This window comes from Contarinia nasturtii, unplaced genomic scaffold (assembly GCF_009176525.2).
Source record: "Contarinia nasturtii isolate CC-2019 unplaced genomic scaffold, AAFC_CNas_1.1 Cnas_scaffold_695, whole genome shotgun sequence".
In the NCBI taxonomy this organism is placed as follows: Eukaryota; Metazoa; Arthropoda; class Insecta; order Diptera; family Cecidomyiidae; genus Contarinia; species Contarinia nasturtii.
This window is the reverse complement of record NW_022198046.1, coordinates 1,908,430-1,935,526: the sequence shown is the minus strand read 5'-3', so window position 1 is coordinate 1,935,526 and position 27,097 is coordinate 1,908,430. Positions and strand designations below refer to the sequence as shown.

Sequence of the window (27,097 nt, the reverse complement as noted above, 5' to 3'; positions counted from 1 at the left end):
AAGGTAAATCAAAAAATGCACATGAAGCATTTAATTTTACAATGTGAGCTTGTCTTATTTCGACCGATCCAAATCGAGATTTAGAATTTTCTCACACTTATCGTATACACGATTACACATGGAAGTAGCTCAGATAGATGCTTGACGCGGCAAAAATGCTTCAATACAAACTACACCATTAAAAATGATGTACACACGACAAATCCTACGAAGTATGGTCGGACATGATCTCTTCTGAGAATACCACATACACAAATCTATTGCATACTGGAGACCGATGACATTTGAAATAGCTATGGTTGCATCGCATTGTATCCATTGCAACCGAAATGCTTGTGATGTATAAAATAATAAATTGCACGTCGATTTGTTCGACCAGCTCTCTTGATGGTATTAAATAAAGAAGATATTCTTCAATGCAAACACACCAAAGATTGTTTCTTTAAAACTATTTATTCTATGACACAGCACAAGTGCATTGAATGTTGTGTACTGCTTTTGTGCATGCAGCAAGACAACAATTTTATCATTACTCCATAAAATGTTCACAGTTAGTTCCGATACATTATTTGAATATCATCCCAATATTTTGTTTACAGAAGTTGTGTAAAATCAATGAAGAAACATCGTCTTTGCAAGAAACCATCATATTTCTACGTGCAATATCAAAATAATATGTAGCTATTGATTCACCAACGAAGAATGACGACTGCGCAATAGCTTAGTTCACTTCATCAATTCGTTTCTATTTGAAGAATCAAGAAACGTATTCTTCAAGATCGAGAAGAAAGATTTATTAAAAACGAATCGAACACTAGCCGACTCATGCTTTGAATAAGAAAAATAACGAGAAACCGAAAAAAAAAACCATCGCTTGAAATGGGTTTTCGTTTTATGTTTATGTATTGAAAGAAAAAAATGTACTCATCGGTCGATTTCTACGTGTCATCATCATTGTTTGCATCGCACACGTCCATTTACGATAAAGTGCATACACATTTGTTGATTGCTCTGTCACGGAAAGCATAGACACCGAAATTCCAATTATTTGCTAATTAGTGAAAAGGAAACGCATTTAGGGCTTTTTACCATGTCGATAACAAATTTTGGATTTAAAAAAAATACAACAATCAAGATATCGAAACAAATAAGATGGGGAATGGTGAACTTATCTTTTTACACATAATGAATTCCAGTTTTTATATCATTTCACACATTTCACTTTGTTTTGATTCACACACTGAATGAAAAAACTACGAAATGAAAAAAGAGAAATAAATTGAAATGTTATAAAAATATGAGGCCTTTGAAACGTGATAGCCCAATGAATAACAGTAAAAGTACGAGATCCACATATACAAGCAAATGGAGATAAAATAAATTTCACTTCAATATGTTGTTGCTGATACAATTTTATTTATCAGGTACAACATTTTCTGATGAGGATTTCAATAGTACTTTTGGTGAAAAATTATGGCAACAGTTTAAAACAAGTATTTAAGCAAAGTTAAGTTGTTACTCTTCCACACGCTGATTGATACAAATATATGTATCGTGATTTTCTTTTGAATTCATTCTAAAAGATGGCTCAATAATAATAATTGCTAAGATTCGATACGTGGAAACAACGTGTTTAATTATTGTACTAATAGATGAAATATTATTGTAAAATCATTAATGTATAATTCCATTTCGAAATTAATGTTTCGCCGCGGTATAGCTTAGTTTCAAAACCGTGTATGCCGCGGTACGCCGTATGATATGTCGATATGATCACAGCACTAAATTCAAGTCATCAAGTGAAAAAAAGTGCCTATTTTGACGATGATCCGAATTTTTGATTCTGATGACATACTTTTGACTTTTTGATTAGAGATGAAAACAAAAGAATATGGATTTAAACTACTCTAAAAATAGAAACACGCAAAATATTCAAGCTGCAACGTCAAACACGACAGTAATCGACTTTGCAATGGCTTAGTGTGAACTAATTTAGGCATTATAAATTATCATCGAAAACACTATTTTAGGTTTTTGTTCTTTTCCTTGTTTCAGTTTTTATTTCATTTCATTTTCCCTTTCGTTCCAGCATTGAAATTAAAGAAAAAAAATAAGCGGCACTTTGTATCTAATGCTTTAATATATCTATTTCAGTTGCAAGAAAAAAATTTCGACCGCAACAAATTTTCTAGCTGTACTCACAATAAAGCCAACGCGAACGAGCATTTAACATTTTCAGCAATTGAATGTTTCAAAATATGTGCGATAATTTTTAGGAAAAACTTGAAAAAAAAAAGATCCAGAATGATGATTTCATCATAAATAAAAAAATCAACACATCAATTGTAACAGTATACAAACATATAAAATAAAGGAAAAAAACAAAACAAACAACGCCACGGTATACGGCAGAAAAATTGATTACCACTTTTTATTGGTGCTCGCTTTTATATAAAATGACTTGTGCTTAAGCATTTTGTTTTTAACCGTTTTTCAATGAATAATTCGATCACGATTTAAACATCGAGCGTAACGTACATAAAAATCGAACACTGTGTGATGAGTTAATTCAAAATTGTCGGTATGTTGGCGACATGAATAAAAACATAAGGTGAATACAGATAGTCAGTACAACACATGGTTATTTGAAGTGGAATCTTATTCGGTAAAATTTCTTTTTCTCCTTGAATTCGGTTTTATGAAGTTCGAATTTTGGCTAATCATTACCATTTAATTTTGTTTTTGTGGATACATCGTCCGTTCGTATGTTGAATTCTCATTTTACCTCGATGACTGAGTAAAAACAAAGAAGAAACTGAAATTAACATACGCTTAATCACAATGGAATTAACTTGTATTTGCTTCTGCTGGTTGTGATCTTCTTTACACTTACCATGTGTGCGCTTGTCGATAGTTATCTTGTCGAGAAAACGGCTTGAACTCTGTTTGTATAGTGAATGCACACTTTGACCCGTATACTGCACTTTATAGCAATCATAAAAAGCGATAAATTCCAGCAAAACACATTGTCGTTAAAATTTTAGCCAGTTTAGTTCGATGTTTCACGACATTACACATTGATAGCTATTCGGCGATGAATTTTTATGGTTTTTCAAATTGGCAAAACCGAATCATGCTGACAACTCGAAATACATTCGCCACTAACTTGAAAACCATTTCCATAAAATATATAAATTTGTGCACAGTGCCCAAGTTATTTTTATTCGAAATTCAATACGTTGGTAAATTCATTAATTGGTTGCGTTCTGTTCTCATGTACGTGTTATTTTGCATCCGGGGGTAATCGGCAATATATTCCAGTTAAGAATTGAGTAAAACTTTACGAGAAATATTGGTGGGATAATTAAATTTGTTCCAAAAATGCAGGGAAACTGAAATTAGATTTGATTGATTCTTGCATGAATCTGATAAGAACTGTATGTTCAATGGATAGACGAGATTAATTAAATTATACTGATGTTAGTCTTTGTTCATCACATATTGAACATTTGTTTGGTCGGCAATATTGATTTAAATCGATAATTTTTTTTTGTCATTTCTTATTGATTCTGCAGTAACGTATACACAAGTGAAATGTACCGTAAAGCAATTCAGACAATTATTGAAAAAGAAATAAAAATCTTGAACAAAATTGAATTTTTCGAAAATCTTCAAACAAAATAAAAAATAATAGAAAATATCCTAAATTGGATTTAGGTATTTTTTCGTTCAAAGTTCAAACATAAAAAATGACGACAGCAACAAAAAAACGGAACCAAAGTCTAGCTTTTCACCACATTGCCAAGATGCGACACACATGTACAATTTATCATCAAGTATTTACTAAACACTCTCATTCCACATACGGAGAGAGAGAAAGTTCAATTTGATAAAATGCAGCCCTCCGAAAACGAATAACTTTTTTTTGACAGCAATATTTTTATTTCCTTTGGCCTGTGCCATGTATTTTTTTGTGAAATTTATTTCATTTGAGCATTTAGAAAGTGCCGAAATCAAAATAAAACTCAAGTCAAAATGAGGGAGAGATGAAGAATAAAAAGAAATGAAACACCCCACAAAACTAAGCGATGTGTGCGACATTGCTAGAATAGCTGAAATGATGACAATGTATGATGCAGACTGATGCAGTTTGTATTTGGCCTATGATTCAATAGCATATAACAATGACAATGAGTTTTGGCCCTAACATGCATTCTCGTGTCTTTCTACCATCGTCAAACTGATTTTTTGCTTTAACTTGCCACAGACGGTCGATGCATAGGCAGCAGATATTCGATAAATATCCGAACTGCATTTTCCCATTATTTTTATTGCATAGTTCTATTAATTGACTATTTTACTTGCGCTCAGTAGTTTTGTTCGAAGTCTGTGCGCGTGTGTGAGCACGCTTGTATCTTTTGCACCATCAAACTATAATATAAATAAGAGTCCCGACCCTTCGATGAAAAATAAATGCCGACCTGGAAATATGCGTAGAGAATGTGAAATTAACTACGGCACACACATACAAAAAAAAAAAGGCTAAATAACGAAAGAGCCCTTCTCATTTGTACAGTCAAACAACAAACAGATGAAGAACATTGTAATTTCAGTGTGAGTTGTGAACACAATTTTCCCCTCGCAGGCATATTTAATATCCTGCCAGTTCGCCCCTCGAAGAGTATGAGTTCATTGTCACCAAGATTGAGTTGAACCAGACTCTCTCACTAAATACATAAGAGAGACGCATCACCGTAAATTCGTTTGGATTATATATCGCACAGTCGTAAATCTATAGAAAAAATGCTGAAAGGAATAAAATTTTCGATACAAACTGTTACGGAAATCGGCTTTTTATTTTGTGTGTTTCATGCGTTTGATGTATATTCTTCGCTGATTAATTTTATGTGAAAACACAAATATTACAGTTACATATAATTATGCCCGAGATAAATATTGCAAAAAGCCGATATTTGTGATTTGCGGACGATGCCAATCGATGTAAATATTGCACTTTGTTCATTTATTCGAAACGTGAATGATATATGCATCAGTAATTCATTCGAAGCCCCTCCCGAAAGTAAAAGAAATATTCAATTCTCATACCATAGGATAAAGACATGGGATAAAAGTGCAAAAGAAACAGTAAAATAAAAGATTAAGGACACGTGCCAGCTCATTTAAAAACCAAAGGTACAGAGGGGATGGCATACAATAAAATACCAGAAAAAAGGCAAAAAACGATGACAGAAGAACAAAAATATAATTATAACAAATACGATGTTTAGCAAAACTCTTTTGTATGGATATGTCCGAAAAGTACTTTGTATTTTATCTCATTTTTTATAATACCTTTGCCATGTTTTTTTGTATACTTCCACAGCCTCTGCTTTCAAATACATATATATATATTTGATGAGGTCCAAAATACACTAATATATCAAGTGGAAATTGATGCTGCAGACTGCACCACTTGACTACATATTTATCTAAACAAATGGCCTTCGACAAAATTTACTGTTCAAGAATAAAATAAATAGTATATTATTTCGTAACCCATCCAAAAACAATGCCAATGCCCAAGATGTACGCTATAAACGCATAAAATAGTTTTGACAACACCTTATATGCTATATGCTATTTAAAAAAAAAAACAAGAACAATTTTAATTTACAAGTTTTTTATTAACTATATAGAGCGCAACAAAAGCAAATATTTTAGTATTAATTTGACGAATATGAGATTAAGCAAAGATCGAAGGGAATGTAATCAACGTCAACAATAAGTGTCGCAATCTCTATCAAAAAGGGATATAACACATGTTCAAAATAAAAATATTTTCAAAATAAGAACCTTTCATAAAAATTTATGCATTATGGAAATTTCTTTTGTTCAATATTTCATTCAGTATTTGAAATGTAGATAAATTCGAGTGGGTCTGAATCAGTTTTATCGATAAAATTTCTCTCTGAAAAGATGAAGAAAACTGGATTTATTATCATAAAAATATTGACTATTTTGGACTTTAGCCCGGATGAAGTGTGAAATTTATGTTAAACTAAGCAAGTAAATGCTCACAAAAATGCATTTGCTGGTCGAAGAAATTATCACTTATGGTTTGATGCACACTTCTAATGTGTCGTCTTATAAGAATAAAAGTAATCATGATAATGATAAAAAACATTCGAATTCAAAATATTGAATGACAAATCCAAATTAATTTAGCCACAGTATTTAGTCAACTAACTGTCTTCACCATGCGTGATATGATTAGTCCAAAAGTCTATTCGATATGCTTTTCAACTCAGGATTTACCTAGCATCAGTTGCTTGCCGATCTTTTTAATTTTGAATTTTCATTGAAAATCACATATCGGTGACACAACCGTTACAAATTGCACTGACAGTTGATTCTGGTTATTCTCTTTATGTGCCCCAAATCATATATTTTTATTTTGACACATACACATTCTATTCCATCTGCATTCATACGCGTAGTCATCATTTTTGTTTACTCGTTTTCATTTCCAGTTCTTCATCGAGTGTATTTCAATGATCGTGGGCACAGACTCACGCATTTGCATTCAATGTTTAATCAATTTTCGAAAAGTAAAAGAGCACATCGTGGAAAAAAAATGAATTTATTAGAGAGATTGAATTAAAAAGAAACAGGTTCTTATTAATTTAATAGCATCGTGGGTTGCGTTATTGATGTTCACGTAACTTAAGTAAGAGACCTTTTAGTCGCTTTGGTATAACCCGAATATGTAAATGCAAATAAACAAAAATGACTTTTGGCCGTATCTATTTTCTGGGCTATAACAGAACATCAAAATGTATTAATGAAAAAAGATCAGTCGTTTTGAGATTAAATGAATATACCGAATCGTCACTTAATTATTCGGATTTTTCATGTATACACCAATTGACACATTCATTCATCCAGAAACATAAAATAAGTCATTGTGATTGTTCCAGGTATCTGAGTTTTCAACGGTTTGGAGATGTGCCGAATATTTCAATAAGATATTTAAATTTTAATCGCTTTGCAAAATAAAAACAAAACAAAAATGTCAACATACCAAGAAACATTTGCTTCGTCACATTCGTTGTGAGAATTCTTTGTGAGAATTAGGGTATAACGCAAAAAAGGCAAGCATCACAACTTAATTCCATTAAAAATAATCCGTTTACATATAATGACATTGAAATTCATGCGACTCAAAAAAAAAAAAACAAAGATTGACTACGGAATTAACGTGAACCGGCTTCGTTCTAAGTCTCTCTACTTTTGTATCTTATTATCGTGTGCACAGAAGAGCACCAATTGAATCAAACTAGTCCGTCTTGTTGGGTAGTCTGTTTTCAAAATAATAAGGGACAAACTGCACCAAAAATGATGGCGTGACTCATTGGAACATTTTTTCGACTCGTTATTTTTTTTTTTTTTTCAATAATTGACATGCATATGTCATTCAATCACACTTTAACTAGCTAACGACCCGGTGTTTGATCACTGAAAAAATACTACAACATAATACCGATCTGTAAATTGATGTCAATGTACACAAGGCTGGCAATTAGATGAAGACAAAAGTATAATTGTCAGCGGAAGTCATTTTGGTAAATTTGAAGGTGAAAAAAATAAACAAAGACATTTTGTGAACGAAGATACCACGACAAAATCAACAACTATATTATGATTGGGTTTTCATAACTTTATTTTTTCTGAGAGTAATTGCGTGTGGTATGCCCACGGAATCGTTAGTGTAAACGATACGATCTTTTCTTCCCCTTTTTATTTCAAATGTTGTATCTTATTTATCTCATTGATGGTGAAGTAGTAACTTTTAACTGGATTTGCAGCATTTCCTCTTTCACATCATTCTCAAATGCAAACAAATTCAAACATTCTGAAACAATTGAACTGCTAGACTATTTTATAAATAAACACATTACAATTGATCGCTCATGACAAGCTGTCGCCTCACATCATGTAGACAATCATTTCGATTTTTTCCCGACATAAACTCACACATGCCACACATAAACATTCGATGATCCGATGTGTTGAAAACATATATCGTTAAATTCATGTTTATTTATTTTGAAAACGAATGTGTTTTCTATTTTCATATATCTCTCGTACTATTGAATATCTTATTAAAACGGACTCTATGAGCACCTATATTCTAAACCAACTGCAAGCCATCTAACCATCGTTTGAATATAATGATGGTATCAGTGATCAAACGTAACCAGTAAAAACGTGACTTATTCAAAAATGAAATGAAAGACAATTTAACATTCCAAATCGAAACTTCCAACAGTCGTTGAATATCTATTTTTTCTCGTTTTTGCATTTATAATTGATTCAATTCTTGCGATCTAATTAAAATCACACAGAATTCAACTAATATCTAATATTTAAGTTCGTGAGTTTTTATAAAAATTGATACTTGATACAAGCATAAAATACGCTAAGATATGCGACTATAGATGATATGAAAAATATGAAGAAGATAAAGCGACTTATGGTCATATAGACAACATCAGCAAGAGGCTTTAATTTGCATAGAAATCGATGAATGGTTGAAATGCGCGTGATCGCATGCTGTTGGCCATTATCGATAATTAAAAAGCATTTATCCATCATCAAATTCATTTTTGCCGGTTGACGAAAACAGCAGGCGTATCACGTTTAACCGCTGAACGCATAATATAAATATTGAAATTGCTCGTCATCGCACCGCGCCGCATCGAATTGAATGTAAAATATATTGATCTTAGGCGATAAACAGTTACCATTTTGAAAAAAAAAAAAAATGATATAGATCTACTGTGATGCTTTAAAGGCACATTGAGTATTTCAAAAATAAAATTTTCCATCTATTTTAAGTTATTATTCTTCGTTGTTATTAATAAACGACCGATGTGTCAGACTCCTAGAAACTACAACATAAGTTACCGATTTGATGCGCAAGCAACAGAAGTCCACACATATCTCATCAATATCTATTGCCTTTTCAATTTTACACATAACAACGTACATTGTTCGTTTGCCCGAAAGGAAACACCATTTCAAATGCATGAATTCCTGCTTCAAATTGAGAATATCAAATTCAATTAAAGATTGTAAACTCATGCTCACTTATTTAAACGTTATGCACAGATTAACACAATGCCGTATACTAAACTTGGGATATGCTCATTTTTCAACTGAACCGATTGGTGTCGGGCTAACAAATATTACATGGTGCGGGTGTGAAATGCCACCAATTCATTTCGGATATACATACACTCTCACGAGAAACTTGTTTGATATTGTTTCACTCGGAATATACATTTTGTAGTCTCAACGTTTAAAGTAGTGAGAAAAAAGAATGAAATTTATCACTAGAGTGAGTGCAGCTCTTGCGGTAATTTCCACTGGGAGCAACAAAATTGAAAAATAAACACATCGTTGATCCGACGTAGGATCATTTATTATCATTGAATACCAAGCCAAAATAAAGACAGAAAAAAATATTGAAAAATCGTTAAAAATGAAACATACTTGGAACAAATGTATTCACAATCGCATAAGACTTTTTTTTGTGATGAAATATGTCTCTAAATCTTCATTAAAATTCAATTTCAATTCAAAATAAATTTAACTTTGACATTTTTCACAGTTTATGTTTGTGGCATTTGAGAATTACAATTCAAATACCATTGAAAGTTAAATCAATAAAATTATGCGAAATTGATTTTAAGTGCTACCCGATGAAAAACTAGTACAATATTATATGAGACTTAAGAGCACAGGTGAAATATTCTACAATAATTGATCAATAAAGTCATTTCTTTCTAGATTTTTTTTTCTCAATCAATATTGTTTAGTTCCAAAGCCACAAAATGGAAGTATGTATGTATGAAAATGTAGAACGTAGAAGCAAACAATGCATCGAGAGAAAGATGTTGATCCAATAATAAATTGCTGTTTAAAATTGAACGCATATTGGCCAATTTAGTGTGGATTACTCCCTGGTTGTCAAGTAACACGGATTATGAACATTGGCCAAAAAATGCAAATACATAACTTGCTCCTTGTGTCCCAGCATATAAAATTTTGTTTCCATTATATCATGTTCCACCATATCATTCTGTAATTTTAAAATATAATTTTCATTTGAATTTTAAAAAGATTGAAACTAACTAACTGTTTCTTCAAACTAGCTTAAAAACGAAATATTTTTCCATTTATTAACTGATTCGTCCAATAACAAGTTCACGCAAAACGATGTTTGGATTTTAAACACAAAATCTGGCTAATAATTTTGACCTCGATTCCAGTGATTTGGGTCTGAGAAATTTTTTCGTTCAATAATTAAAATGACACGTGCAGTTTTGAATTGGTTACCACAAATGTTGCATAGAAAAATGATTGTGGTTCTGTATTAAAATGTATTCAGAATATAAATATTGATTTTTGTTAGAATTTGCATTGTAAAAAATAATCCAAACCAAAAGAGAAGAAAAAACAATATGTTTTCAAATGTAGTCATTTGAACCTTGCATGCAATATAATGTTGGTATCAAACCTGGCTTTATTCCCGTAAAAAATTACAAGATTCAAAACTACAAATGAATTCATATTAATAATTCCCAATAACAATGTTCTACAATTTCATTACGCTTAGTTTTCTTTGCATATTAGTTTGGGTTTCATTATTTTTGTAGTTGAATTTCACACGATACATTCAATATTAAAAATTGACTAAACACAGCTGCTCTCACTGAAATAGAAACAATTGAACATAGAATATTGACTATGATATTGTAACTTTGGGCATATGTTGCAAACGTGCTTGGAAAAATTGTATTTAAATTCGTTTTGGCTTGACTTAAAAGTAGTAACATTCGATACATGTTGAACATCATTCGAATGAATGATAGTATCGCCATTGTTATGTATTGTCGAATATTTCGTCTCTGGACCATTAATTAAATTCACACGTAACTGATCAAATATTGTATAGCTCTGAAATTCAACGCGTCCAAATCAAATTAATTAAATTTCAATTTTCCAACTAATCACATAGCATTTCCATTGTAGCCGACAATAATGTAAAGCGATCACATATTGATCCATAGTCACTCGTGCAACTGGTCTCGAATTTCGATTCAGCCCAAGAATACTGTATTATTATCAAAGGGTATCGTGATAAATGTTGTTTGAATAGTTGTCTCTTGAACATTACACCACTAAGAGATAATATTTGTTTTTATACTTGCTACACATATAAAGTCAGTGAACAAGAAGTAATTCAAACATGTTCGATAATAGGTTCGGTTAAATACTATCTCATTCATCACTATTTCCATTAGTTGTAAAAAAGCGAATTGATAAATCAACTTGATTTTCAACGCAAAGTAAACACAGAGATTGATGAGAGATAGAAAAGGATTTCAAGTGTTTATATGCATTTCATAATGTGATGTTAATATGTACAAAATGCAAGAGAATGTGAATTGTAATCGTGTGTGGAAGAAAGAATTGAATATCGATAAATTTAAGTTTGACAACAATTTAAATATCCATTGTATTTGAAATGGAAACAGATAGAAGAACATGAACCACAATCAAAAGAAGAAGCACAAAGAAGATTTACCAAAGAATAGAATAGATTCGTTGGTTTACCGAGAAGAATACTTGCGGCTTACAGATGTGTCTGTGAGCGTTGAAGAAAAGAACAAAGATGATAAAGAAACACCAAAAAATCGTTTCGTTTTTCTACAAACAATAGCCTGGATCATTTTGATGAAATGAGAAAAATGTCTTGAGCCAAAGAAGTGTCAGAAGAGAGTAGACAAAAACAACGCGAAATGCTACGTTAAGTTGGTTTTCATTCTCATGTAAATTCCAGAACTGTTGAGTTTGCCCCATTTCATTGCACAACATTTTCATATTCCCCGCTCCATTCATTCTTCCATCAATTATCATTTATCATTTGTCACTGTGCGATTACATATTTTTTTCTCTAAACGGATTCTTCTTGTACAATTTCTAATTTCATTTTGATAGAACGATGGAAAATGAAATAAAATAAAATGCGTTTGATCAACAAGAAAATCAACGGAGATTAAAATAAAAAACTGCGGTTATGTGTTTTAAATGGAAAATAAAAACCTTCGTTGGCATGAAATGATTTTTTTAAAAATACACAAAAGCCAACATTGTGGACATGGCATTCAATTGAAATATATAATTAATATTTGACTGTCAATTTGAAAAGTCATAAAATAATACGAATGTTTACAGCTGAATATGCACATAATCAACTATTTTCGATCGGGTAGTGTTCCATTGCAAATGCTATTGTAAATAATTGTGATAAATTCAGTCTTTGGTCAGACGGTGAATATATAAATATAAATATACACAAATTGCAAAACTTCATTAAAATAGTATTTAGTTTTTCATTGCGTCGACAAATTGTCTTGATTTTACATATCTGATATGTAATGAATAGGTCATTTCAAGATCAAGTTCATTTTCACCAATGGCGGCAAACATTGATGTATATCGCGTTTCTCAAAAGAAAATATACATATGATTACAGTGTTTTAGTACCAATTAAAACGGCTTTATTCATATATTTTAGCACAATTTATTTCTTAAATTGATGTTCATCATAAGAAACATTTTTTCAAACGAGTAAAAAAATAACAGTGTCTTGTTCCTCCCAATTCACTTGATTTATGATCGTGTGTGTTTAAAAAAAGTATGCATGATCTGCAAAATATTGCAGTTGTGATATACGCTTTTCCCAATGAATCTTCAGGATTCAAAATTCAAATTGGTTTTAAAGAGAGAAAATTTAATTTCGACATACAGCCTTTACCCCACCACATGATTGCGTGATATAAATAAGCGGCAACTTTTTTCACAACACAAACATCTTGTATGAAGTTTTTATTAAACGAGTGTTCTTTTTGGAGTGTTTTGTATTAATTTAACCAATTAATAAATAAACCATATATGTATCCTAGTGTGGATATGCTAACACCAACTGCGCTCCACATTAAATATGATAATGGTTGAGCATTCATAATTTTTTTTAAAGAAGAAAAATGAATCATTTGCATTCCACATGTGCTCGTGGCGTCACCAAACTAACACAGCTGTTATGCGATAAATGCAATTGGAATGCTTTTTTTTTAATCTCAAGCGATAAAAAGGCCACTTCAGATCTAGTTAAAATAACAAAGAGGAAATAAACTAAACATCCTATTCGGCATGTTCAATTGTAAATATAAAAGAAACAATTAAACATTAAACATTCAAGATGCATGAATTACAGAAAACATATTCTTGGGTGTTATATGTACTGAGAATCGTCGATGAAAAATAAAAGAAAAAAAACATACATATCATGACGTGAGGCGACCACCCAAATGCCGTTGTTGTACAGCAATTCAATTGTGCTGAAACGAATTCTTATTGCTGAAGCAATAGGTCGCTGGATCAGAGGTCGATGTAATCTAGAATTGAGTTTAAGATGTAAACTTCATCGCATCTTTTGTATCATACAAATTGTATGAATAATGAATATCACTTTCATTGATCAGCATTTTTATTCACAATATATCATATTTCAAACAGAATACAGCGAACTTTGGCATGTCAAAACTCTTTTCGAAATCACTTATATTACATTGATGATACGGACTTATAGCAGCAGATTTTTTTTATTCTTAATATGGTTTTGAGGATGAGTGTACAGTGAATTTTCATTACGAACTTACAATATCAGGGCATATTTGATTTCATATTTGATTGAATCAATTCAGAATCTCCATTCCCATCAATTCTATAGGCTGAATTGCTGTATTTCGTTGCTATAATACAATTTAATCAATTTGATGGAATTGAATTCGTCATAATTAATTTACGCGTCGAGTAATTGAAAACCTTTTACACATTTGGTTAAAAACACTCTGTATATGTATTTGTATATAACATTTAGCTTGGAAATGAAAATATTTTGGATGGAAAAATTTAACATCACTCAAGGTGTCAAGATTTAAATAAACCAGACGCAATTCATAAACAAATGTCCATCACTAACTACCATTCAGTTTTCAATTGGGTCAAAATGGATTTCCAACCATAGAGATTGTCGTTTTATAGTTTTTTTTGTGATCTTTGGTTTAAAATCAATTATCAAAAGAGAAAGGTGAAAAAGGGTTAAAAAAATTCGACACTCAATCTAGAAATACTTCAACAATTTATTTGTGATGGATATATATAAACCGATCCGAGTGAAATTAGTTGGTTTTTAGCGTGAAATCATTTTCAATTATGTAAATGGTCTCATTTGGATCGAAAAAGTTTTTTATCGGAAGAATCGAATCAATTAACTGATCGATTAATTTTGATTTATCAACGTGAAATTTATACCAATCATCAAAATATTTGGTTTTTGTTCAGTCTTCAGTGCGAATGATGAGATAAAAATTTTCTTTATTTAAATGAATAAATCAATGTGCAGTTAAGCATATTTCTCAATATTTATGGCCTCATACGTTTTTATACATCCCAAGCAAACCAATAAACATCATATGATGATACAATAAACCAAATCGTTTCGCTATATTCCGATTCAAAAATGTGAATGTAAATCATTTTATTTATTAATGAAATATTTAAATGTGAGCATTATAAAAATTCTGGGATATAATTTTACGAAATAAACGATCCATTCATTAATTAAATGACCAAAGCAAAAGCATACATCCGAAACATATGTACTAATGGGGTTTTCCTTTAAATGTTCTGCTATGTGTTAAATGACTTTAATGTGGCATTTTGTATGTTAAAACACATAAAAGTGCATATCGTTTCTTGGGCGTAGATAACCATAGGAGACGAAATACACGGATGCATGTATGGAATATGCTTGGCATGCATACATATAATTTTAAGCATCTGGTCCGTTGTAAAACAATAAATTATACACAATAACAATAATAAAGCCATTGAAACAATAAATTCAAACAACGAACAAAAATATTCCAAATGATTGCTTAAACGTTGTTTTGGTACACCAAAATGCATACTGAAAATATTGCATTATCGTCTAGTTTTGCCATTTTTCCATATTTTAAATAGAAAATTGTCCTTAAAAAATTCAAAATAAATAATTTATGTAATTTTCTTTATTTTCAGGTGATGTTAACCAGGAAGCACAAATAATTTACTGAAATGGCTTAAAAGTGCAATGACATCAGCAACATCGACATTCATTTTCAGAATCGGAAAAGCGTGAAGGAAATCATTAAAACATTATAATAAAAACGCCATACTATTTCATCGAAAATATTGCTGGCGCCGAGTCAGTGTTTTTCGGTGTCTTCTTAGTGAACCAGCAATGTTTTTACGAGTTTTTATCATACATAAAAATTTATGAGGTGAAAAACGGATACATTTTTTCACCGTCTAAAGTGAGAAAGAAAAATAAATAAAATTTGGTTTATTCAAGCGAAAAATATTTGAGTGAAAATTAAAAAAGAAATCAGAAAAAAGTGGAAAATACAAAGTTTAACGAAATACAACAATTTATTTATTTTACACTGCATAGTCGTGTGAAGTGTTAAAAAAAGAAAGAAGAGAAAAGGAGCATGACATATTTTGGTGCCACACATAAAGTGTGGCGACCATCACGAGTTCATCTGACTGAACCAAAGCGACAGGAGCAAAAATACTATAAGTCATTATTAGCCGCACACAAAATGCGAATCGAACGCAGTGATGCACCATCACCATGGTGGTGGTGTTGCATTTTGATTCTTTTAGTTATATCGCATGCCAAAACAACAGACGCATTAGATAATTATAACGATGATTTAACATTTGATGCAACGAAAGAATCCATTTCCCTCGTCCTTCCGCATGATACATATCCGGGGTTTAATATTCAACGCATTTCATCAATGTCGAGCCTCTTGAACACCACTATCTCTGCTACACAATCATCTTCGTATACACTCAATAAGAAATTTTCCAAATATTTCACAGTACTCGACAATGGAATGCTGATGACAACATCAGATTTAACGCCACTTGTCAACCAGCCTGTCAATTTGGTTGTATTGGAAGAGACACCAAACGCAACGATCAAACATCAATTGCAATTGTTTGTCATGAATCGTAAAGATATGATTCATTTTCCGACAGCAACACTTGAAGTAAACGGTGAAGTATTAGAAAATCAACCAGCTGGCACTATTGTTCAAGGCGTACCATTATTGCAAGCAAATTCATTGATCGGACATAAAGCTATAACATATGCCATTGTCGAAGGCAACGAAGAATTGGCATTTACATTACAGAATAGTCATACCAAGGAAATGAAAACATCAATGTCAATTAGACATGGCGAAAAGGCTGGCGTTTGGCTTGTTACGAATCGACCACTGGATCGTGAAACGAAAAGTCTGTATTCACTCTTAATAGAAGCTACAGATAATGAAGGTTTGGACAAAGCGCTGTCCCGTGTTACTATCACCGTCAACGATCTAAACGTAAGTTTCTCCATAATATCGAGGTCAAAAGTTAAACGTTGGATTTCCTGACTGCATTAATTAATCAAATTCTTTATTTTTTTTTCATTTCCATAAAAATAGGATAATCGTCCAGTTTTCATGCAGCAACACTTTAAATTTGCAATTGCCGGTAATAAAACCGTCAATTTGGAAGGAAATTCGACGATAACATGGAATCGCTTTACAAACGTTGGACGTGTCGAAGCAAAGGATGCCGATGGAGATAAGGTTGCTTATAAACTACTCACACCGAATAATTTGATTGTGATTGTACCACAAACCGGAGATTTAATGCTTGTCAGTGAACCCGATCGTGCTGAAATTTTACTTAAAATTGAAGCACATGATTTACGTACACCGAGTCTGTCATCAAAAAAACCGGTCGATGTTTTAATCGAATTTGTTGCACCAGATCCAACGTCGGTGGTTGTACAGCATTTAGAACACGATGAATCGTATAATCAACATTCACATCGGCGTGACAAACGTCGTGTCACACGTGCAGTTCGACCAACAAAACGAATTGAATTCACCGAATCGGATGGCGATATTGAAGGCAAAAGCGTATTTCAATTGGAAAAAGAGACCGATCGGGAAACATTTAAAATACGTGATGAAAATCCATGGGTTACAGTTGAACCGAATGGTGCAGTTCGTGTTAAAAAGAAGTGGGACTATGAAGAGCTCGGCCCCGAAAAAACAATCGATTTTTGGGTCATCATTACTAATTCTGGACAAAACGGTAAGTGCTATTTTCAAAAAAAATATATTATTTTGTACAACAAAGGCAATTTAAAAAAAAACATGCATAAAAGTCATAATCGCATTAACATACTAAGCTGTAAATAAAATTTCGATAAGTCAATTTTCTTCTTTTAGTCACACATTTGGGGCTCAAACATATATATGAGCAAACTCATCAAAACTGAAAACATACACTATATGTATACTCATATTTCTTTGAAATAGTACCCTATGTCTATGTATATTTGTGCGTTTGGTTGAATTTCCAAGAACACGAAGAGAAATGAAGTAGTGAACAAAAGAGGAGAATAAAAATCCGAGCATGGCAGAACAGACGACTCGCACATGTCTTGCGCCGCTCACAACCATATTTTTTCCAACTTCTCATATTTCGACAACATATACAATCACACATTCTAGCCACTCACCAACATCTACTACAAACATAGAATGCTCTTTCGATACGGTTTCCCCTCGACAAGACAAATTCAAATGTTTTGATTTTCGAACTCAAACCGATAATACCTACATACACAACTCTACAAACGACAGACATCAAGCAAGTAATGATTATTGTTATATATTATTCAGTACATAAAAATACATGCATTGATGCCAAAGAGTAACAACATTTTTTCGTTATCCATAATGCGTGCCGCACTTGTGTACCATACAGACGATGACAGAAATAATGGCGTTGTTGTTTTGAGAACGGGTGTGACGACGCTTCTCAGCAAGATGAATTCGCATTCAATTTTTGTAAAAATTTGCTGAAATGTTCCGATTGAAAATGGGGATTCGAAATTGAGGATTTTTAGATATAAATGTAATAAAATTGATATCAAACAATGCCGCATTCCGTTTCAATGCACTGCTATTACAGTCATATTCTTTTCAATATAAAAAAGATGCTAAATTCAATTTAATATCATTTTTATTGAGACAATGAATTTTATGACATGTAGTTGCACACGTTAAATGATATAGCATAATAATGTTGCGTAAGTTTTAAACAAACTTTAGGGATGCAGGTTTTTTTTATTTTCATCATTACTAATAAGACGCACACAAAAATATGCAATACAGTATGTAACCAGCACACAGAAAAAATGTGTATTCTTGCTAAAAATGAATACAATTTCCGAAAGTTGAGCAATGACAAAAATGTTCTGAATTCCATGTGGTAAAGTTTATCCGCATTTTTGCATGTTTGCAGAAAAAGGCAAATAAACACACTGTAGAAAAATAATAATTTTTTCCAACTCGTTTTCTGACTGCATTTTCTGCATTTATACAATTCGTTTTATTCATTTCTGAAGCGTCTTGTTTAAGCTGTTTTCATGATAGTCTTTCGGTACATTTTTTTAGTATATTTTTTTTTCATTGGCCAAGTTCGAGATGAAAGTTAAATTCGAAAAATGCAAACAAAAGTTTTTGTAAATGCAGTCAATTTTTTGAGCATTCAAAATCAACGCTCATGATTTTCTTTGGAATCTTGTGAAAATCTCAAAGAAGATTCGCATTTTTGATAATTAAAAATTATCAATTAATTTTTTTATGTATTGGATCCGAACTTTTTATGAAAATAATATCAAATATAATATTGTAGATTAAAGTGCGGAAAAGTTAGTTTTACGGATATAACGTCTTCTCATTTTTACATGCAATGGTGAATTGCTTGTACGATGTATAAAGAAAAAATGAATTGGATAATAACAATGTGAAGTGAGTCAATTAGTCGATGAAATGTAAAAAAAACAGCAACCAAGATGAATTGAAAACTTCAATTGCGATTACATTAAAGCTAATAAATGTAAATGATTTAAGTGCTAATTCAACAAAATGAAAATGTGCAAGTCACTAGAGTGTCGGCATTGTCTGTGATATTGTTATTACTTGCACGCATAACAACCGCCCGGTGAAATTCCATGCCCACTAATAATGACCAAGCATATGAACAAGATGATATTGAGCCGATGAGTAAGATTATATCGAAAATTAGAATTTACACTTTCACACATGGTATTCAATTAAGTGTAGCTTGAGCTGTGCAATTACTAGAGTGATTCTGTATTTCCAATGATACTTCGATGCAATATGTTCATTTTACACATGTTATTGACCTTCCGTTCTCTTATTTCATCAGTTTAGTGTTTATTTGTAGCAATAATCAGAATATTTTTGCCATGTTCAATTGAACACATCATATATGAAAATTTCACTTCCAATTAAAAACAACAATATCGAAACTATATTGGAAATATATTCCCACAGAAATCAGAAAAGATCTGTCGCTTTAGTATGAGAAATTCTCCCGTTAAAAATCTAAATAAAATTTCATTCATTCTGAGAAAATAAAATGCTATTCACACAGAATGTTCAAGATTCTGTCAGTAATAGACGTATTTTTAATTATATTTTGTCTTTCGATACAACGTTTTGTTCTGCTCACGACCAATGTCGTACCTAAAGAATTACTTGAAAAGTAGAAAACCTTAGCTCGAAAATATTTCCAAAAATATTTAAAGAAAACATGTATGGCAAACAGAAAGAAGAGTAAACGAAGCAATCAAACATGACACTGACAGCCACGTATTGCATTTCATTCTGTACTATGCAAGTTTTGACTTTCTCACGATTTGATTACCGACTCCAGCCGTACATGGAGATCAAATGCATAGCGAATAAACAAAACAACGCAAAAAAAAAAAACAAATAATAATAAATGCAATGAAGATACAATATGACTCGTCCACGATTGCAGTCAGTGTGTCATCAATTTCTTTTAGTTTTTCATTCATGGAGCCATTTAGATTTGTTGTTTTATTTCTTCGAAGTATGTGCTGATGAACTCATCGTTTCATTATTTCTTGACCAATTTCATTACCGCGTTGAAAACTACACGTCAAATGTAGAATGTTCATTTATCATGTTATTGTGATTCTGAAAATGTTGAAATCGAATGAAAACGTGTCTCTATGTGAATTGGAAACACTCTCATAAATCGGTGTTCAGTTTTGAATTTATGAACATATCGCGTGATCCTTATTTGCGCTACGTAAGAAAATATTTTTAATAGAAATAACATTGGTTAAATGTCATTGGACATAGAGCAAAAGAAGAAGGACTTCTGTAATTAACGATAAAGGTAACGTGATGTTCACAGGAAAAAAAACGCAAAAAGGGAAATATTCGAAATTATTTTTGTTTCTTAATGTTCGAAGAAGGAAAAATCCAATATAAACTCATTTGGTGGCATTGTTGCTGAAATAAAAGACAAAGAACTTTTGTACAATCCATTCCATGTACACACCTTGAAAATGCTACACCTTCAACTAATTTTCTGCACTGATAATCAACTATCACATTCAATTTGATATTAATTTACAATATGTGTATAAGTCAAAATTGAGAAAAATATTTTCTCAAATTTTCCGGGCAACGTATTTTGCATTTGAATAACATTACAATATAAAATAGGGAAACTATTAGCGACTAAGGGAAATTTATTGGAAGAATTCACGCAAATTGTCGAAACGAATTTTTCTATCGAACAAAATATGAATTATAGAAGGATTTTTATCACTTCAAGGTGTGTCTATTCATGTAAAAAGTGTATTCCAAGTAAGTTTGATACGAAAGGATATTAAAATAAGCACAGGAACTCTCCCAAAAAGGAACACTTTTCATTTCGTTTGACCGAAACTCGAATTCCATGATTTTATTACAATTTGATCACTTTTTCGGTGCTTCGCGTTTTTTATATGAATAATTCAAGTGTCAAAGGTATTTGAAAAAAGTATACTTTCTATACCCACAATTCTCAACAGCTCCTTTGATCGAAGGCATACAAAAAGGAAGGCACAGTTTCAAAAGAAGCATTTACATACAATGTGTCGCTTTAATCATACCGGCGTACGTCTTTGTATCTGAGTTTATCTCTGCTTTCTCGTTAAATGAAAAAGTATTCTCGTTTCAGTATTGTTTGATGTTGGCGGGAGTTGTTATGGTGGCAAATAACAAATAAAACCAGATGTGAATTCTTATATTATAATAATTTTCGGAATGGTTCTATTATTAATGTCAGAAAAATGCAACAAACATCAGTCTTTAAAAAGGCATCATTTTAAAGTTCAACGTATTGTCCTTGTGTTTGTAAAAAAACATTAAACATTTTGGACCATGTGTCAAAATCCGTTCGGCATTAACTAACTGGACAACAATCGAATGAATTTCAAATGTTTCCGAACATTTGTTTGCCAAAAGAACTCATGCTATTTCAAAGAAGTTTCCAAAAACAAACAACTATCATTCAAATACCAAAATGCTTTACATGTTATTTGAATGAACTGAACACAGGCAACAAGAATTATAAGAAAACGAATTGCAACGGGAGGTAGTTGCATAAAAAAAGTTACTTGGAAAGTTTATGCGATCAGTTTCGTCTGGAACACATTTAATATGTACATACTGGTACAACGTTGCAATACTTGAACCAAAAAAGGCAAATGAAAATTGACGCCAATGTAAGCAACAAGAATGTGGGCAACATTGTTTAAATTGTAGATTTGCTTAAAAATCTACAGCATATGTTTCATATTTAGCGTTAAAAGAAGAAAAAGAATAAACTAACCGGAAGACAAAAATTGGATGACCTTTGTATTGCACTCATATTTGCATTATTCTAAGAAGATACTTTGAAGACAAACAGTCTGAAGGATGCGTGCACTATATTTGATAATAAATATTATCATCATTTTCTTCTAGTTTTAAATTGTATAGAAAGTTCACATTAAAATGTTTTTCGTAATTTTAAGTCAAGTTCAACTGAAATCGTTCTGTATTGTGTTGCTGTATACTCGAATGTGCGATTCAATATGCATACGGTGAGAACTGGGAAGATTTACTGCAGAAATCATACAAAAAGAACTAAAAAGAATTTAAATTAACCAATAAAATGCATCGATGCATGCAAAACAAGTGATTCCATGAGCGCATAATCATAACGATGATTATGAATACAACATGGATAAAAAAAACCAGAGAGTTAACATGTAATTTGAGCGTATTACTAAACGACGTTTACTGCCTGCACAAATGAAAACTAAAGTTATAATAATTTTAATTAAATTGCAACTATATTTAAAGAAACACGTAGCAAAACAAGTAGAAATATTGCAAAAAAGATGTGTAGGCCAAATTTCTATATGCACATGTGTATAATCGTCGTGAAGAGTTCAGCATGTGCGACTGCAATTATTTTGCGTGTTCAACGACTTTAAAAGTTATAATGGGCACAAAAAAGTCAAACACAAGCATCTGCTTATACATATCTTTGAACTATAAATGATTAAAATTAAACAGTTTCAAGATGTGGTTTGAACTGATTATCAGATAATTCTGAAATAAAGTCGAGAGAAGAGAAATTTTTTATATTGTAATTATACTGCATCTTGATTGGAATTGATGAGAATTCGAATTTTGAACAAAAAAGAAGGACAAACTTTGCATTCCATGGTGTGAATAAATTCCTATTTAAACATCATCATTTCACACATTTATGCATAGTATGTTCAGATATTTAATCGGAATTAAAATTGATTCCAATCATTTATTATTATCTCCATCTAAACGCTTTCCATCGTTGTAATTTCACCGGATTTATAAATATTAATTTGAAGAGAGATGAAGAATATCAATTCAGTCTGTTGACTTCTCTGAAAATACAAAAAAATATTTGTTTCGAAGAAATTCCAATTAAAAATCTTATTAACGTAATGGTAAACGTTTGAGTTCTTTATTGTCATTATGATTAATAATATAATTCAATATCATATATATTCCTTTGAAGACAATAGTTTTAGTTCATCTTAGAGATATCGATATATTTTATATTCTCAAATGTAAAATTGTATTCAGACTTATTGAAATAAAGTTTGTTTTTGTTTACACTAGATAAAATAGAGAGCATATGCAAAATTCTTGGTAAAATCATACATCGAATAAATTTCGATCGAACTTAAGTAATTTGTTTAATTTGTTCTTCAATGGATTTAATTTTAAATTACTTTACAACAAATCATTTTGTATAGAAAATGTGGGTGTACGTCCTATATATAAGACTGGATTAGTTTGAGAAGTTTATAAGAAAGTTTACCAATTCTAGAAGATTTTAGTTGGTAATCTCTGCATACATGTAAATCAGACCCGCTTGTCATCACAGTTTGCGTGAATATTACAAACATACTTGAACTAATGAAGTTTCTTTAGTGTTCTTAGGATAATCCGATATGAAACGAGTTGATGATTTGAACTTATCATAACAAAGGGTAATATTTTGATCATGTACAAAAATGCTAGGGGGCATATACAAGATTGGAGGTCTCAGATTCATGAAGAAGGGATCAAATTTGTTCAAAATATAATATTTGTGGGAAAAATTATTAGCGTAGATTTGAATCGTTGTATCTACCCCCTAGATTATAACTGCACTGAAGTAATTATTCTTATTGACTAAATATGAAAAACTCTGACACAAAGCATTGCGCAAATTGCATTCACTTCATTTTACTGTTTAATATTTCTTTCTTATTTAGTGACTTTTGCTCCAAATGCGTCTTTACTTAACATACTTCAACGAAGGCTTTGTATTACATTCGACTTTGTGAATTGTATTTTGTGCTTTCATATAATTTCATATGTATATGTGTATATTTTTCTATTCCCTAAAACTACAATGCTACATTTTTTACAAAACTATTACACTGAACCCAATAGCAATTTAAAATGTTAACAAAATTTGAACGATTCACTGGTTTTAATACACACTCACAGTAATTCAAACTTGATTTAGATTTTTTTTTTGTGTTTTTTACATTTACAATATTTCACTACTTTATACTTTACCTGCGATAGCTCCAGTAGCAGCACCGGCTGCAGCACCTACTAGAGAACCTTCTTTCATACCAATACGAATATTTGGTCTCAAAACAATCTTACAGTCTTCTTTGGGTGTTTTTGTGGTATCTCTGAATTCTGGATAACATGTTTGAATTGTTTTCATTCAATTGATCAATGGTAAATGCGTATGAATTTACAAAAACTAATAAAAGTATGCACACGAATTTCATTTTAATGTTTTAGTCCGATGTTTATATTATATCTGTACTTCAAAATTTTAGTAGCTTCTTTGTGAACATTCAAATGACAAATATTCATTTATTGTGTGATAATTTATTCAGAGATGTGTACGTTCAATTCTATTTTACAAATATTTTGTAGCTGTTTGTGATTTTATCAATCTACAGATGTTGACAAATTCTCATGCGATTTATATATGTGAATGAAAATACGTACACAAGTGTGATAACCATTGACCCATTATACCGCAATAAATTGTGCTTCGCTGTTCATGATTATAATGTTTCAGTGTAAGTTACACTTTACACAAAAGTAAATTCAATTGCATATTGGTACTATTGGAGGTTGAAAGAAGTTGTAGTCAATGTTTTCAATGTTTTTAGATGATCCAAAAGAAGTTGATTTATTAGTGAGCACTGTATGTAAGTTACAAGTTGTAACATTGAATTGGTCGACATAAATTGCAATAAATTTGTGGAAAAAAATGAAATGGGGGCGATTTGTGTCTTCCTTTTTTCCATATCATTATCTTTTTCATACAAGCTAAAATGCATATTTCGTCACAAAGAAAAACAGCTAGGCTGAAATTTATTCAATTGACAAGGAAAAGTTCTAAGGAGGAAATTATTTCTCAAGAAAAAATCGGTCTCCTAAATGTACATAAGATAGGATGTTAGTTACCTAAAAAATTACACAAACTATGCACCAGTGATTGTAAATGACTACTCATACATATACGGGAATGTGTATATATGTTTCACTGTCTGTCTATGTGAATATGTTCATGTATAAAGATTATGTATGATTTGGCACGTATCCATTAACAACGGCAAATGTTGAGATTTTTTGATCTTGAATTTTGCTGCGTTCAACGTTTTTTTGTGTTTTTTTTTTGCGTTGATTGCACCATTTGACTGGGGAAATATATGATATTCCATTTCATCGTCTCTCTGTTTGTGTGCTATTATAAACTTAACGGAAGTACGATAGGGTTTTCAAATGTCGCCGATACAAATATCTCCATGGCTTCCGAAGGTTGAAATGAATTGTGAATGGATGGAAGGCATTTTACCATTAAAAAACGTATCATATCTTTTTGCTGGCGGAAGTGCATTTTATTTTCCTCATATTCGATGTTTCCCTGTTACTATAGATGGATTTTCATGTTTTCAGCGACATTATCCTCTACAAAAATGAGCGTGATTTTCTCCAAATTTGACAAAAGTTAACTCCATGTTTGAACGTTTGATTTTAAAAATTGAAAATTTATGAGGGCGAGTTTTCCATCCACTATTGTTGTGGTAGTAAAAAGTGTGACGATGGGATTTTTTTTTTGCTAAACTGAATCCTTTACATTCACTGATTCAAAAGTTAATTAATTTATAAAACATTTATTCAAGTAGATCATTTTTTTGTGAAATTAAAACACTTCTAATATATTACGTGCGCTATCGCCCGATTTTTATTTAAAAAAAAAGAACACAGCGTAAATTGTAATTTCGTTGAAAGCACATAAAACTTTTACATATGTTAATGAATGTTTTCCATAAAATTCAACCTTTTACCCCATTTGATCATTTGATTATGCAATAAATTATCAACTATGATACATTCGCATACCCAGGAGGAGAGGATGCACATATCGCATGCAACGTATATTTTATAATTTAAATTCTGATTATATGGAGTTAAAAAACGAAAGCATCATACTATGTCAACGGTGATTGAACGTGTGACTATTAACATGGTATAGATGTATAAGCAGAAGTGCAAACATTCATTGTTTTTTTCTGTGTACACTTGCTTGGCACAACCCAGCCATAAAACTAATTTTTAGCTAGCAGTAATGTAACAATTTAAATTAAATGATTAATTAACGATGAGCGATAATAGGATTTCAACATTTTCCATAGAACATAATTCCAACTACAATGCTGTCAACGTTTGTAATGTTTGTAAAATGCTCCAAATCTTTGAATTTCAGTAGTGTTGGCCTCCGAATAATTACAATTGGAATGAATAGCGTTCTCAAAATATGTTTGGCTTGAACATAGTAAGCGTATTAAATTTAGCTTCGTTGCAGATTCTATTAGAGTATATATCCAAGTCCAAACGTTGTTTAAAGATATTTAAAGCCAACTACAGTAATACAATGAATTAAGGATATCCGCTAGAAGCTTCACCATTAGCAATTAATATAATTTATGGTGTAAAAACATAAAATTCTTTGTTCTTTTCCATAAATGTCGAGCGCTCTACATATCAATTTTTTGCATTATCTAATTACTTATTTATTTAGCACATAATGTATAATGGCAAGTAAACCTATTCCCTGCGATGCATTTATTATCTGATTCCCAGAAAGTGTTATACATTCTCTCGATGTAAAAAATGACCGCAGAAGCAGTAAAGTAACGGTGGATGCATTGTGTATGTTCTACTCAGTTTATGAATATTCATATATGCCTGAACTCGAAATTTAATGTATTTTCGAAAGAAAAAAAAAACGAAAAATGTGCTCATTTCACCCAACTTGCGTGAAATACATCGCTTTTCTATTGTACTTTCATAATAATTTTATTGAAGCGAAGAAACATGACCTAACTGCTTATTTTTAACTTTCG

The 27,097-nt window shown here is 31.4% G+C and overlaps 1 pseudogene; it reads left to right on the top strand.

Annotated features, from left to right (window-relative positions):
• Positions 1-27,097, top strand: part of LOC116340537 — a 54,887-nt pseudogene that overhangs the window by 10,334 nt on the left and 17,456 nt on the right.